The sequence below is a fragment of the Cupressus sempervirens genome, chromosome 3 (genome assembly GCF_028749045.1).
Source record: "Cupressus sempervirens isolate cs-2001-9-10 chromosome 3, ASM2874904v1, whole genome shotgun sequence".
NCBI classification, from domain to species: domain Eukaryota; kingdom Viridiplantae; phylum Streptophyta; class Pinopsida; order Cupressales; family Cupressaceae; genus Cupressus; species Cupressus sempervirens.
The window spans coordinates 869,188,999-869,201,455 of NC_143120.1; the positions used below are offsets into that span (position 1 = coordinate 869,188,999).

At 42.3% G+C, this 12,457-nt stretch overlaps 1 protein-coding gene across 3 annotated transcripts in view; it reads left to right on the forward strand.

The window, feature by feature from the left end:
• LOC149569542 (ABC transporter A family member 8-like) overlaps positions 1-12,457 on the forward strand; it is a 189,173-nt gene that overhangs the window by 63,799 nt on the left and 112,917 nt on the right. The gene's annotated exons all lie outside the window — the stretch shown is intronic.

Below are 12,457 nucleotides of genomic sequence, written 5' to 3' on the forward strand. Positions count from 1 at the left end.
ACCCCTTGATTGTTTCAAGTAATTTCAGGACTGGAATTTCACAAATCTTATGTGCTCATAAACATTGCTATTCAAAACTAGGGTTTCTTTGTCTTAGCAAAAACCTATTGATTTCACAAGACTATATGAAAGGCACAAAGAAAAATCACACACTCGTAATTGCAAATCGAAAAGAATCTTCAAAATGCAGCTTTGATTTATTCTTCTTATCATTCCACTTGGCTTTGTCCTCAATCACTATGGAAGATATCAATCAACTTCTGGAGAAACTATTGTAACCATTGCAAATCAATGCCCACCTCCTAAAATATTTATCTTTGTCTTAGGGTTGTCATATTGGAGGAATGGGGTATAAATCATCTTATTTATAGACAAGTCAGGACTCTTGCAATTTAGTGCATGAGGTCGCGTCTCTTAGATTTGTGCTATCAATTGCTTTTTCCTTTGTTTTATTGTTTGTAAATTGGGCACTTGTATAAAGGCCACATTAAGAGGGTCATTTGGGAAATAGTGTGGAAAATGATGCATCAAGGATAGGTGTGTGGAGAGTTATTTTAACGAATTTCTACCTTGAGTGTTTGTCACACCGTTTCACATTGCACGCCATCTCTGACTTTGCAATTTTTCTTGTCACTAAACATGGGGGGCTCACCTTGTATAGGCACAAGGTTTGATCATTTTGGGATTCTCCAACTTTGGGCATATTCCTTGCCTCTAGACATAGTGCACCCCCTTTCTTTCTTTTTCTTGCGACTTATCATGTGTTCAATGAGTGCCCTACTATTCTAATGCAGGGGGACGGAGCCTGTTATTTATTAATCCAGTCGCTTTGGGCCCTACCCTACAATTCCCCCTAAACAGATTATTGCTATGGGCCAGGGGCACTAGTGCATGCATGCAGAGGTAGATTCAATTGTGGGTGGTTAAGGGCATTCCCACCCGCACAAAGAAACAATAGGCCAGTTGCCTGCAGGATCAGGAGCTGATTGAACCGATAGAAACGGATCCAACCTTGTCTAGGCACAAGGATTGGTACAGTATGGAGCCTTTTACAAAAGTTCCACTTTAGAGCCTTATTTCCGTCTTAGTTACTTGTGTGCCTTATTTACCTTGCCTTAACCACTTTTTCTTGTTTTATCTTTCATGTCTTTGAAGTTGCAAAATCCTTTCCAGGGTCTAAGGGCCACCTCTTCATGTCCATGCTTAATCAAAACTCTGATTTTCTCATTCTCATGCATGTTTCCTCTCAACTTAACATGGTCCCCATGTGATATTGTTAGTCAAATTGCACATTTCCAAGAATGTTATAGTCATTCCATCTTTATTTCCGATTCCTTGACTGATTCCTAATGTATTTTGCTGAGTACAAAATGGTGATTCACTTCATCCAAGCCTCATCCCTTCATTACCTTATCGATTCTAAGGATTTTCTTAATACTTGTCCTTTACTTTTCTATTCCATTCAGATCCTTTTCCTCAAAATGTGAATGATGCCGGATAATAATAAAACCCCACTTATTCAACTATAGACTAGCTGAATGCAATGCCTGAATAACAATAAAAACAAGATGAGCAAATTCCACTTTCAGTTTTTCCTTGGCACAAATATTCAATTAATACCCTTGCAGAAATAACATTCGCCAAAAACTATTTACTTATTCTTGAATAATAATTAAGAACCTGGTAATTTGCTGAAATGTTTGATCTGCAATTATTAACCTTAAAGGGATTACAATCAATCTCCAACGTTCTCAAATGCAGCTCCAAGATCATTAGAAATGAACGTTGCCAGCTGTGTGAGGAAATGTTGAAATGGCAGACCACAAAATGCTAAATAGACGCTCTACCATGAACAAAGATTTAAGACACTAATCTCTGCAGTTTTGTTTACCGTATGGGGTAAATAGATTAATGCATACAGACAATAAACAAGAACATGTAACAGCAGTACTCCTTTTATTATTCGCATATATGTCGAAGAGATTACATAGTGCTTCCGATGATAATTACAACAATGATCCAAAGTTGTACATATACCATTCCGAAGAACCTTCTTGAAGGGGCCCGTCAACTACATGTCGGCTACATAACAATTACCGACTACATGCTAATCTACCTATTGGCTGCTTTATAATTATACTGACAACATCATCCCCCCCAAAAAGAAAAGTCGTATCCGGACAACAATGTAACAAAACTCAAATTGCACAACTAATTACATCAAAACATAGATACTAGGCAGGGGGATGGGTCCCTGGCATGGTAGGTGTCCGTGCTCTCAGTTCACTTAGCTTAGCCCGTAGCTTGTAGACTTGCTCCTTTCGAACCTTCAATTTGGCTTCCGCTTCCATTTGAAGCTCCAAAGTTGACTGCATCATCCCAACGATCTCTCCTAATTCCTTTTCTTTCTCATCTGCTAGCTTCTCCTTCTCTACTGCCAATTGCTGTAATTGACTTTGTTTTTCTATCAAGGCTGCCCTCTCGGATTTCCAGGCCACCCTTTCCATGGCTAACTTGGCAACTGACTCCTCCCGAGCCCTCTCAACTGTTGTCGGTAAAGTAATAAAATAGCCGACGGGTAGATTAGCATGTTGTCAGTGAAGTTATAAAATAGCCGATGGGGTTGAGTCACCCCTTTGGAATGGTATATGTACAACTTTGGATCATGGTTGTAATAATCATTGGAAGCACTATGTAATCTCTTCGGCATGTATGTGAATAATAAAAGGAGTATTGCTATGTTATATGTTCTTGTCTACTGTCTGTATGCATTAATAAACCGTTTACCCTGTACAGTAAACATCAACTGCTACCTGATCCGCTTGGCTCCTCCGAAGTGTGTAATATGCTTTCGTGAATATTTTCTCAATCTCTTGAGTCAATGTCTCTATCCAGCTCCCCAAACCCGGACTCCCCATGGCGGCCCAATCCTAACGCATTTCCGTAGTTTCCACGCTTGGCCAACCTCTATCCTCAAAGCAAACTATAAAGGCAGCCGAACATCCTGATCTCATAAAAGACACCACTCCGTCTAGCTCCTTCACCACTGAGTCTAAAGCCTGCGCCTCTGCAGATGCCACCACTTGATGAGCTTGAGTCACTAGAGCAGCTATATTAGCAAGGTGTGTTTCTATTGCTTTTGACGCCACTGGGTGTTCCTGCTATACCCCCACAGCCTTTTCTACTACTTCCGCCATATGCTCAATAGCTTTGTGTGACGGTCCCACATCCTGTACTAGCTCCGCTACCTATGCCTGCTGAGTGTTATCCTCTGGAATTTCATCTTGCGTGGGTGTCTATATGTAGGCCATCTGAGGTATTGGAGTACGGTGGAACCACATACTGAAGTAGGTACTCAGCCTTTGAGTTCGACTCTCCCTATCTCGCTCAGGTGATGCTAAGAGTGCTGAATCCACCGTAACTACTGCATCCCAACCCAATACATCTAAGTGTACACTAGGCGTATTCTAGCTCTCTGCTATCTCTGGTACTGGTAGTTCGGGTACCTCCATGGTAGTCTCCTCTCTCTCCTCCGGTACACTCTTTGCTGTAGGTGCCACGATTTCTGGTACTGGTTGTGCTTCAGTAGGGGTTGGCATACTCTCTCGGCTGACGGGTTCTGCCACTTGTGCAAACCCCACAGCAAACCCAACTGTTGGTTTGATCGGTCAGACTGGGGGAGGTCTTACCCCGTGCTACCAGGGTGCAACTACTGTAACCACCTGCTGTGGTGCTGCAGTCATCACTGTCGGTTGTCGTGTCTGTCCAAACCCTAGTATATGCCATGTGCACCCCTGCTGGGACTAGGCAGGAAGTGGCGGACAACGTAGGGCGCAAAAATAACAAGGGGGTGGCTGTGACAATCTCAACCTCTTCATCATCTTCCCCTTCCTCCTCTCTCGTGCTATTCTCAGAAGATGTCTCCTGCCGACCACTGTCTGTATCACCTCCTGTATTTAGCTGGGGTCTCTTTTGCCTTGCAGTGCCCTTTTGCCCACTGGCTGAGTCTAAGTGTTTCCACCGCATAATAGGAGGTTCCTCGGGGGCTAATGGTTCAGGTCTCACCTCCAACCTGTCTTTTGGAATCATCTGCGTTGTAGCATCGAGAAAGAGGCCTATGGCATATAAAATGTCTTATGCTAGAGTGTCATAAATTCATGCATGCGTTCAACCAGCACAGATGCCCAATCGTACACCTTCCCATTCATTATGCCGTTCATCATGGATACCTGTGGAAAGGAGATATTAGATGCCCTACTTGATCCAGTAAGTCTACTCTTGACTAAATCCATCAGGCATCGCCACTGTCCCTCCTGGATGTCTGTTTTCTTCAATCCCCTACCTTTTGATGTTTCAGCCAATATTTCCTGTTCTGCTTCAGCCATGTCTCCGCATACCAGTCTGATCAAAAACATTTTTACCTCCTTGGAAATCTTCTTGAGCTTTACCTTTTTCCCTTGCGGCCTTGGTATGCCAAACACGCATGAAATCTACTGCTTTGAATGAAACTACTAGGTCTCTTCCCAGGTATGGAAATGTGCTCTTCCGAGAGGCCTTGCCATACGTCTCGATCATGGTGTGCAGAGCACCCTCGTAGTTCCGGATGCAAAAAACAGGCATTCGAATTGCCCATTCTACTTGTGCTCTTCTAATGCTAGCTTTTACTGGATAACTATCAGGGGTTTCCTGCCACCACTTCTTGTAGTTGATATCGCTCAGTCCTTCGAATGCTATATTTTGTAGTGTGATTTCAGCGGTTGCAGGTGCCTGTACCTTACACTTCTGCTTGCTGCTACTACTGGTGCCTTCACTCTAGTTACTTGCGGGCGACATTTTCTTGCCCTTCCCAGTTGTAGATTCTTCCAATTCTCTTTTCCTCTTTCTTTTGCCTGCTGACTCCATTTATTCTTCTGCTAGGTAAGTTCAGTTATCCCTCAACACAAAAATTCCTTTCATTTCTTTAAGTCTGTACGGTTGCGTACGACCCTCTCCTGGCTTCTACTTGTACGACTCCCTACTTGGTGTACGAAAATGGCTCTTCCTTTATTTCGTGCCTTGACCGTACGCTTCCCCCTTTCTTTTCCCTTCTGATGGTCGTACAGTACTCGTTTGACCTCTTCTTACGACTACGAGATATACTGGAGCGCCTGTACCAACACACTCAGCGCCAAACAGGAAACTGAAGCCCAGCCTTTGAACTCCTTGAAACAACCTTCTTTCCTTTCTATCGTATGGTTTAATTGCCTTCTTCAAATGCTGTATGGGCCTCTTTCACCGTACGCCTTGCTTCTTGTGATATTCCCGTGCCTTCTTCACTGTACTCTGTACGGTTCCATCCTACCACCATAGATGTAGTACGGTCTTATTTTAAGATGCATGGATTGCCTGAGATTGCCATACAGTGTGTGAAGGAACGGTATGGTGCCTCCGAATGTGCCGTAGTCTTCAACCTTGATCGCCGTACGGTGGAATAATAAGAAGTCTGTATGGTGTTTTGTTGCAAATCCTTGACTGTGTTTTCCGTACGGCCATGAGGGCTCTTAAAAAGGCCATACGGCGATCAGTGGCTTGCTGAAGCTGCCGTACGGTGACTGTAATAACTTTTCTGCTCTAATTTTTTTTCCTTTTTATTTTATTTTATTTTTATATCTTTTGTTCCCAGAATTTTACTGCTCCTCGATATTTGTCGACAGCAGAACAGTTCGTGCATGATATATTTTTAACTTGGAACCGTTCACTGTTTCTGTAATTTCCTACCCGTCCAGCGTCCATTACTTTATTGCTCCGTTATCACCTACTTCACGGATCTGGTATGGCCGGACCCATTTGACTTTAAACTTGCGTCGTTTGATTTCGTTTCGTTCGTCATACTTCAACACCGTCCCAGTTGGAACTTGTTCAGTTTCAGGTGTCTATCATGCCATGCTTTGCGCCTGCACTGTGTCACCTTCATGGCCCATTGTGCCAATAGCCGCTTCTCGAGTTTGTTCAGATTATGCAACCTTTCCCTCAGGCTTTCCATGTCACCTAACTTATTCTCCAGCGCGATCCTCAGACTCGGTATCATAAATTTTGCTGGTACTATTGCCTCCTGTCCAAACATCAACTGGGATGGTGTGTGTCCGGTTGTCACCTTGTATGCCGTGCGATATGCCCAGAGGGTAGAGGGTAGTTTTTCCTCCCAGTCTTCCCCTTCGACCGTACATGACTTGTAGATGATTGCTACCAAGATCTTGTTCATAGCCTCAGCCTGTTCGTTTGCTCTTGGTTAATACGGGTTGGATAGAGAGTGATATATCTTGAATTCCCCAGTTAAACAGTTTAATGACGTGATTGACAAAATGCCCTCCACGATCGCTCGTTATCTGAAGTGGAATTCCATACCGAGTGATTATTTGTTCATATATGAATTTCGTTGTACTGATCGCTGAGTTATTCGGTAAAGACCGTGCTTCCACCCACTTCATTAAGTATTCTGTAGCTACGACTATATCGGCATCGGTGCCTTCGGCTTACTCTCAGGGGTTCCACGAAATCCAATCTTCATTGTTCAAATGATTCCTACGCATGTGAGGGGTTAAGCAACATGAAGTCTCTCTTTAGTGGCTTTCCCGCCCTTTGGCAATTGTCGCACTTGACGACCCATTCGCGTGCGTCGTTGTACACTGTTGGCCACCATAGTCCTGCCAGCAATATTTTCCACACTGTGGTATCAGGTCCCATATGTCCTCCTGCTAGACCCTCATGTGCTTCCTTCAACACTCTCGATATTTCCTTCTCTAACACACACTATTGGAGGATGTGATCAGGCCCCATTTTGTACAGTAATCCATTAGTCAATTGAAATGTACGGCTCCTTATTACTAATTTCCGCCTTTCATTTTGTGGCATCTCCTTCGGTGGCTGTCATGTGGAAAGGTACTCCTCAATACTTGTGTATCATTTTGGCAGTACTACAATTTGAAATAATTGTGCATTAGGAAAATCATCATTCACTTTGTCCGCCGGTTCACCTGTTTTAATTCCCGACAGTTGGTTTGCGCTGACATGATTCTTCCTGGGCCATACAATGATCTTGAAGGTGAATTCCTGCAACAAAAGTAGCCACCGACTAATTCTGCCTTGGATGATAGGTTTATTCACCAGGTACAACAGAGCTTGATGGTCTACATAAAACATGAACGGTGTTGCTAGCAAGTAATGTCGGAACTTCTGCACTGCGTAGACCATTCCTAGGGCTTCCTGTTCTATTGTATTGTAGTTCTGTTTTGCTTTTGACAGTAGTTAGCTGGCAAAGTATACCGAGTGATCTAACACGTGGTTAACTGTCTGCGCCAAAGTTGCTCTGATTGCATAATTGGATGCGTCCACGTGAACATGAAATTCCTTGTTCCAATCTAGGTACGCCAGTATAGGTGCTGTGGCCAATCGTACCTTTAATCCTTTAAATGACTCATCCTGTTCTTTCTCCCATTTGAACGGTTCCTCTTTGCATGTCAATTTGTCTAGCGGGTATGATACTTTGGTGAAGTTCTTGATGAATCTTCTATAATATCCTATGTGTCTCAGGAATGACTTTACCTCTGTTACATTTGTAGATGGCTGCATTTCCATTATCACTTTGACTTTGTTTGGATCTGTTTTCAATCCCTCCTTACAGACTATATGTCCTAGTAATTTTCTCTGCAGAACCATGAATCTGCATTTCTTTGCGTTTAAGGCCAATCGTGCCCTTCGACATCTTTCCATGCATTTGCCCAACGCTGCCAGATGTTTGCCTTTGGTGCTGAATACGGACCAGTCACCTAGGAATGCTTTGAAATTTCTGATAGACATTTTGTCGAATATGTGCAAGATGATTCTTTGGAATGTCGTCGGTGCATTGCACAGGCCGAATGAAAATCGGTTGTATGCGTATACCCCGCCTTCTACCACAAATGTCATTTTAAGTTTGTCCTCTTTTGCTATGCAAATTTGATATCTCGAGAACCTGTCCATAAATGAATAAATCTCGTGTCCAGCTACTTCCTTCAATATACTGTCTGTGAAGGGTATCGGGAAGGGGTCCTTGATTGTTACTGCATTGAGACATCTGAATTCGACACATATCCTTATTTGGGTGGTATCCTTTTTCAGGAATATGACTATAGGTGACACCCATTCACTTGTTTGAACCTTAAAAAGAATACCCGTCTCCAGCATTTAGTTAATTTCTTCTGTAACCCGTGCCGCGTAATTTTTATTCATCTTGTAAGGTCGCTTCCGTACAAGCTCTACACATTCGACCAACGAAATGTGGTGAACACAACTTTGGCAGAACTCCTTTCAAATCCTTATATGTCTAAGCGAATACATCTTTGTATTCCAAAAAAAATTTGAATGTTGCTGCTTTTAGTACTGGATTCCAGTTATCCCCCACCAGTATGTTTTTTGGTTCGGCCTCATCTCCCAAATTCATGGTTTGTACTGTGGCTTCGTCATATTTTATCGGCTTCCCCTCACCGAATACATATGCAGGTGTTTCATCCAGCGGTGCGTTCCCTTCTTTTATTTCGCTGAATTCTTTTGGAGATCCGTCTCTGTTGTGCCCTTCCTCTATCGTTAGTATGTTGCAGCTCTGGAGTAGCTTATAATCCTCCATCTATCAGTGAAATAATCCGTTCATCGAATCCAAATCATCGCCCGTTGATCCACATTCCAACCGTAGGACTCCTTCCTCGTCCGGTTCCATTTGCTACCTTCCTTCATCCTCTTCTTCGGAATCAGATGATAGAGCTTCTTCACCGACCATTTGTGTGTGTAAATCAATAATGAATTTTTGTCCTTTTCTTTCTAGTGATAGTGTATTCTTCTTCCAGTCATGCTTAACTTTTGCTCGTACGAGCCATCCTCGACCTAGAATGGCGTCATATCCTCTCCTCGTTAGCGGGATGACGATGAAATCAAGTAGGAATGGCTGTTTTCCAATAGTCATTGGTTGTGCCATTAGAATTCCCAACGGTTTGATCCTGTGCTGGTCTACCATGAGCAACTGGAATGTAGGTGGCCGCAACGTCGGCTGTCCCAACTTCTTCCAGGTATCTTCTAGTAGGACGTTTACCCCTGAACCTCCGTCCACAATTGTGTCTGAAAGCACCGTTCCTAATATACCCATTTCTACGACCGCCGGATGTCGTCTGGATGTGAGGGTTAACAACATTGGGTCTACTGCATTTGCTCCGCTTTCCTTTTCCCTTCCATGTTCTCTTGGTAGTTTAACAGTTGGGGCTATGTTTGTGAGTGCTGTCCGTAGTTGAGGCATTGTGAGGATCAGATCATTTAACTTGATTGGTATTTCAGTTTGTAATATCTGCCGTATGATGTTTTGTTCTGTGTAGTTTCTCGTTGAGGTACCAGTAGTGTCCTTCAATTGTGATATCTCTACCTGTGTTGCTTTCTCAATTTCCGCCTGCACTTTTTCCAATCTCTTTTTTTCTTCCGTCTTGTCGGGGTACAGTTTTGCTTGTTTACGGGTGATTGCTAAGACTTCTTTGTTTGCCCCAATGCTGATCAGATTCACTCCTGATTTCGGGCACTTGGCATCTTCATGATCTCTAGGACCGCACCATCTGCATAACAATTTTGGTGTATTCGTTGATGTACAGTTCCATGCAAAGTGGCCCCACAAATTGCATGCTCGACATTGAACCATTGGGCGGCCGTTCGCATCGTACTGAATTCGGCTGTGGCCCCATTATTATTGTTGGTATTATTACTGGTATTGTTGTTTTGCCCTCTTCTATTATTTCTGTACCCACCCGCAGTGGCACCATCATTGCTGTTGTTTTCGTTCCCTCCTGACGCGGAAGCCTCCTGTGTCAGGAGCACTTGTTGATGCCCTCTTGTTTTCATATTGAAGGGGCATTCTTTTGTGGAATGTCCCATAATTTGATAGATATCGCAGAACTGGTTTTTCAGACAGGATCCCTTCGTGTGACCTTTTGTCTTACATTCCGTGCACCATAGCTCATTTCCCTTCGTCTCTTTTTGCATATTCTTGAATTCCTTCATCATTCTGATCATATCCTTCTGGAGGGCTTGAATTTTTTTACTGTCCTTTTCATCACCACTACTATCTCCTTCCGAAGACGAGTCATCTGAGTCGGATGAGCTACTTTTCTTCTTCTTTTTTGTTTTCTGTTCACTTTCTAAGTCCATCGCCCGATTGTATGCTTCAGTATATGATGATGGCGGCACAATCTTCATTTTCTTCCTTAACTCCGGGTGTAGTCCTTTAATGAACCATCGCTTTTTCAGCCCATCTGTCAGCTTACTTTTCATTTTATTTATTAATTCTTTTAGTTTTCTAGCATATAAACAGACTATTTCATTTTTCCCTTGTTTTGTGGTGTAGATTTTTTCTACGATCTCATTGTCGTCTCGTAGCAATTGAAATTTGGTGATAAACTCCTTTTTAACTCCTACCCATGTAGTTAATTTTTGGGGATCGGCGTAGGCAAACCAATCAACTACTACACCCCTTAGGGTTGCTGGAAATTGTCGGACCCATTCATCTATGTCGGTTACGCCATTCGCCGTCCAAATTGTTTCACATGTCTTATAGGGTTGGATTGGATTGGTCGTTCCATCACCATCAAACTTTGACAATTTTTCCTTTGGTCCAGCCATTACTATTCGAGTTGGAGGTACTTCTTGTGTACTCGTGCTGATTTGCACACCCGCGTTGTTCTAAACACCGACATTGTTTTGCACACCTGCATTGGTCTGAACACTCGCATTGTTCCGGATAGTCATCTTATTTCCAACAACCGTGTTACTTGGTGAAAATGAGTTTTCCTGAAGTGAAGTTGTTCCTTCCGGAAGTGCATCGCAGAGGAAGAGTTCGCTCCATGCTTGTGATCCCTCGGCACTCTGAGCCGTGCGAGTTAATTCCCTTTCGTCTGGATTCTCTTCCCTCGGCGTATACAGGATCAAAAATTCCTCTCTTGTTTCTTCCACCAAATTCAACTACTGTCGAGTCTCTTCCAACAATTCCTTGGTGCTTCGGTGTCTGTCGGCAATCTACTGAAACCTCTATTTGCACTCGGCCTATTGTGCCAAAATTAAAATTTCTTGTGCGGTGCGTATTCCATCTTTTTCTTTTATCTTATTTCTATCCTTGTTAAGTTGATTCAGCATCAGTCTTCATTCCTCTGCCTTCGTTCTAGGTCCATTGGGCAACAGTGCCAAATGTTTACCGTATGGGGTGAATAGATTAATGCATACAGACAATAAACAAGAACATGTAACAGCAGTACTGTTTTTATTATTCGCATATATGTTGAAGAGATTGCATAGTGCTTCCGATGATAATTACAACCCGTTGGCTACATGTTGGCTACATAACAATTACTGACTACATGCTAATCTACCTGTCGGTTGCTTTATAATTTTATCGACAAGTATAAGTGATGCCAAATATGACTCCAATAGCAGATAAGAAATGCCAAATGACAGGGATTTCAGCCACCTAAATGCAGAGAAGATTAATGCCCACAACATGTGAAATCGCCCAACGATGATGTGATATGCACAACTTGATAGGGTTATAAACTCCTTCAATATGCTACAAAACATTCAACGCTAAGAGCAGGGCATTGACAAGAATATCTAACGCCCGGCTTGCAAGCAGTATTAATGCCAAACAAAGATTTCTTGGTATCTTGAATGGAGGAGTATAAACGCCCTAGTGCAGATGTAATTGCCAATTGATAACAGAGATTTCAATTACCAATTTTCTTCAGAAAATGATTGCCTAAATGCCAATAGGAAGAACGCCAGCCAGCAGGATAAATAGGCTCTCTAAATCAGAGATAATAATCACAGAATTTCTCCACAAGAAAATCACTTCTCAGCCACTAAAGACATGGTTTGAGAAGACACCATATACAGATTCCAGAAGCTTAGATTGCATCCATTACACTACAACAGTGGATTGAATTCACAAGACTCAAATTAGATCCTCACTAGAGATAAATAAAAGCAACAGACAAATGGATGGTAATTCCTCAACAATGGAGTCGTTTATATCATTGATGTAAAAATCGCCTGAGGAGATTAATCGCCTAGGCCTGAAAAAGTTTAATCGGGAAAAATCGGGAAAAAATCGGGGAAAAAATCGGGAACTAAAAAACCACTAAATTTTAATAAAAAAATGCGATTTTTTTACAGAATTCAATGTTTTTTTGCATCTAATGACTTAATTACTAACAATACATAAGAAACAATCATGTTTAGATATATATCAATGCAAAAAGTGTTATTAATCGGTAAATTACTAACAAGTAAGTAGTGACAAGTTGTAAATTACTAACAACTAACAAGTTCACAACACATGAGATGTATTCTCATAAATAAAGTGTCAAATGTAAAGAGTTCAAATAAGCACATCAACATGACTACAAATAAGTACAAATGT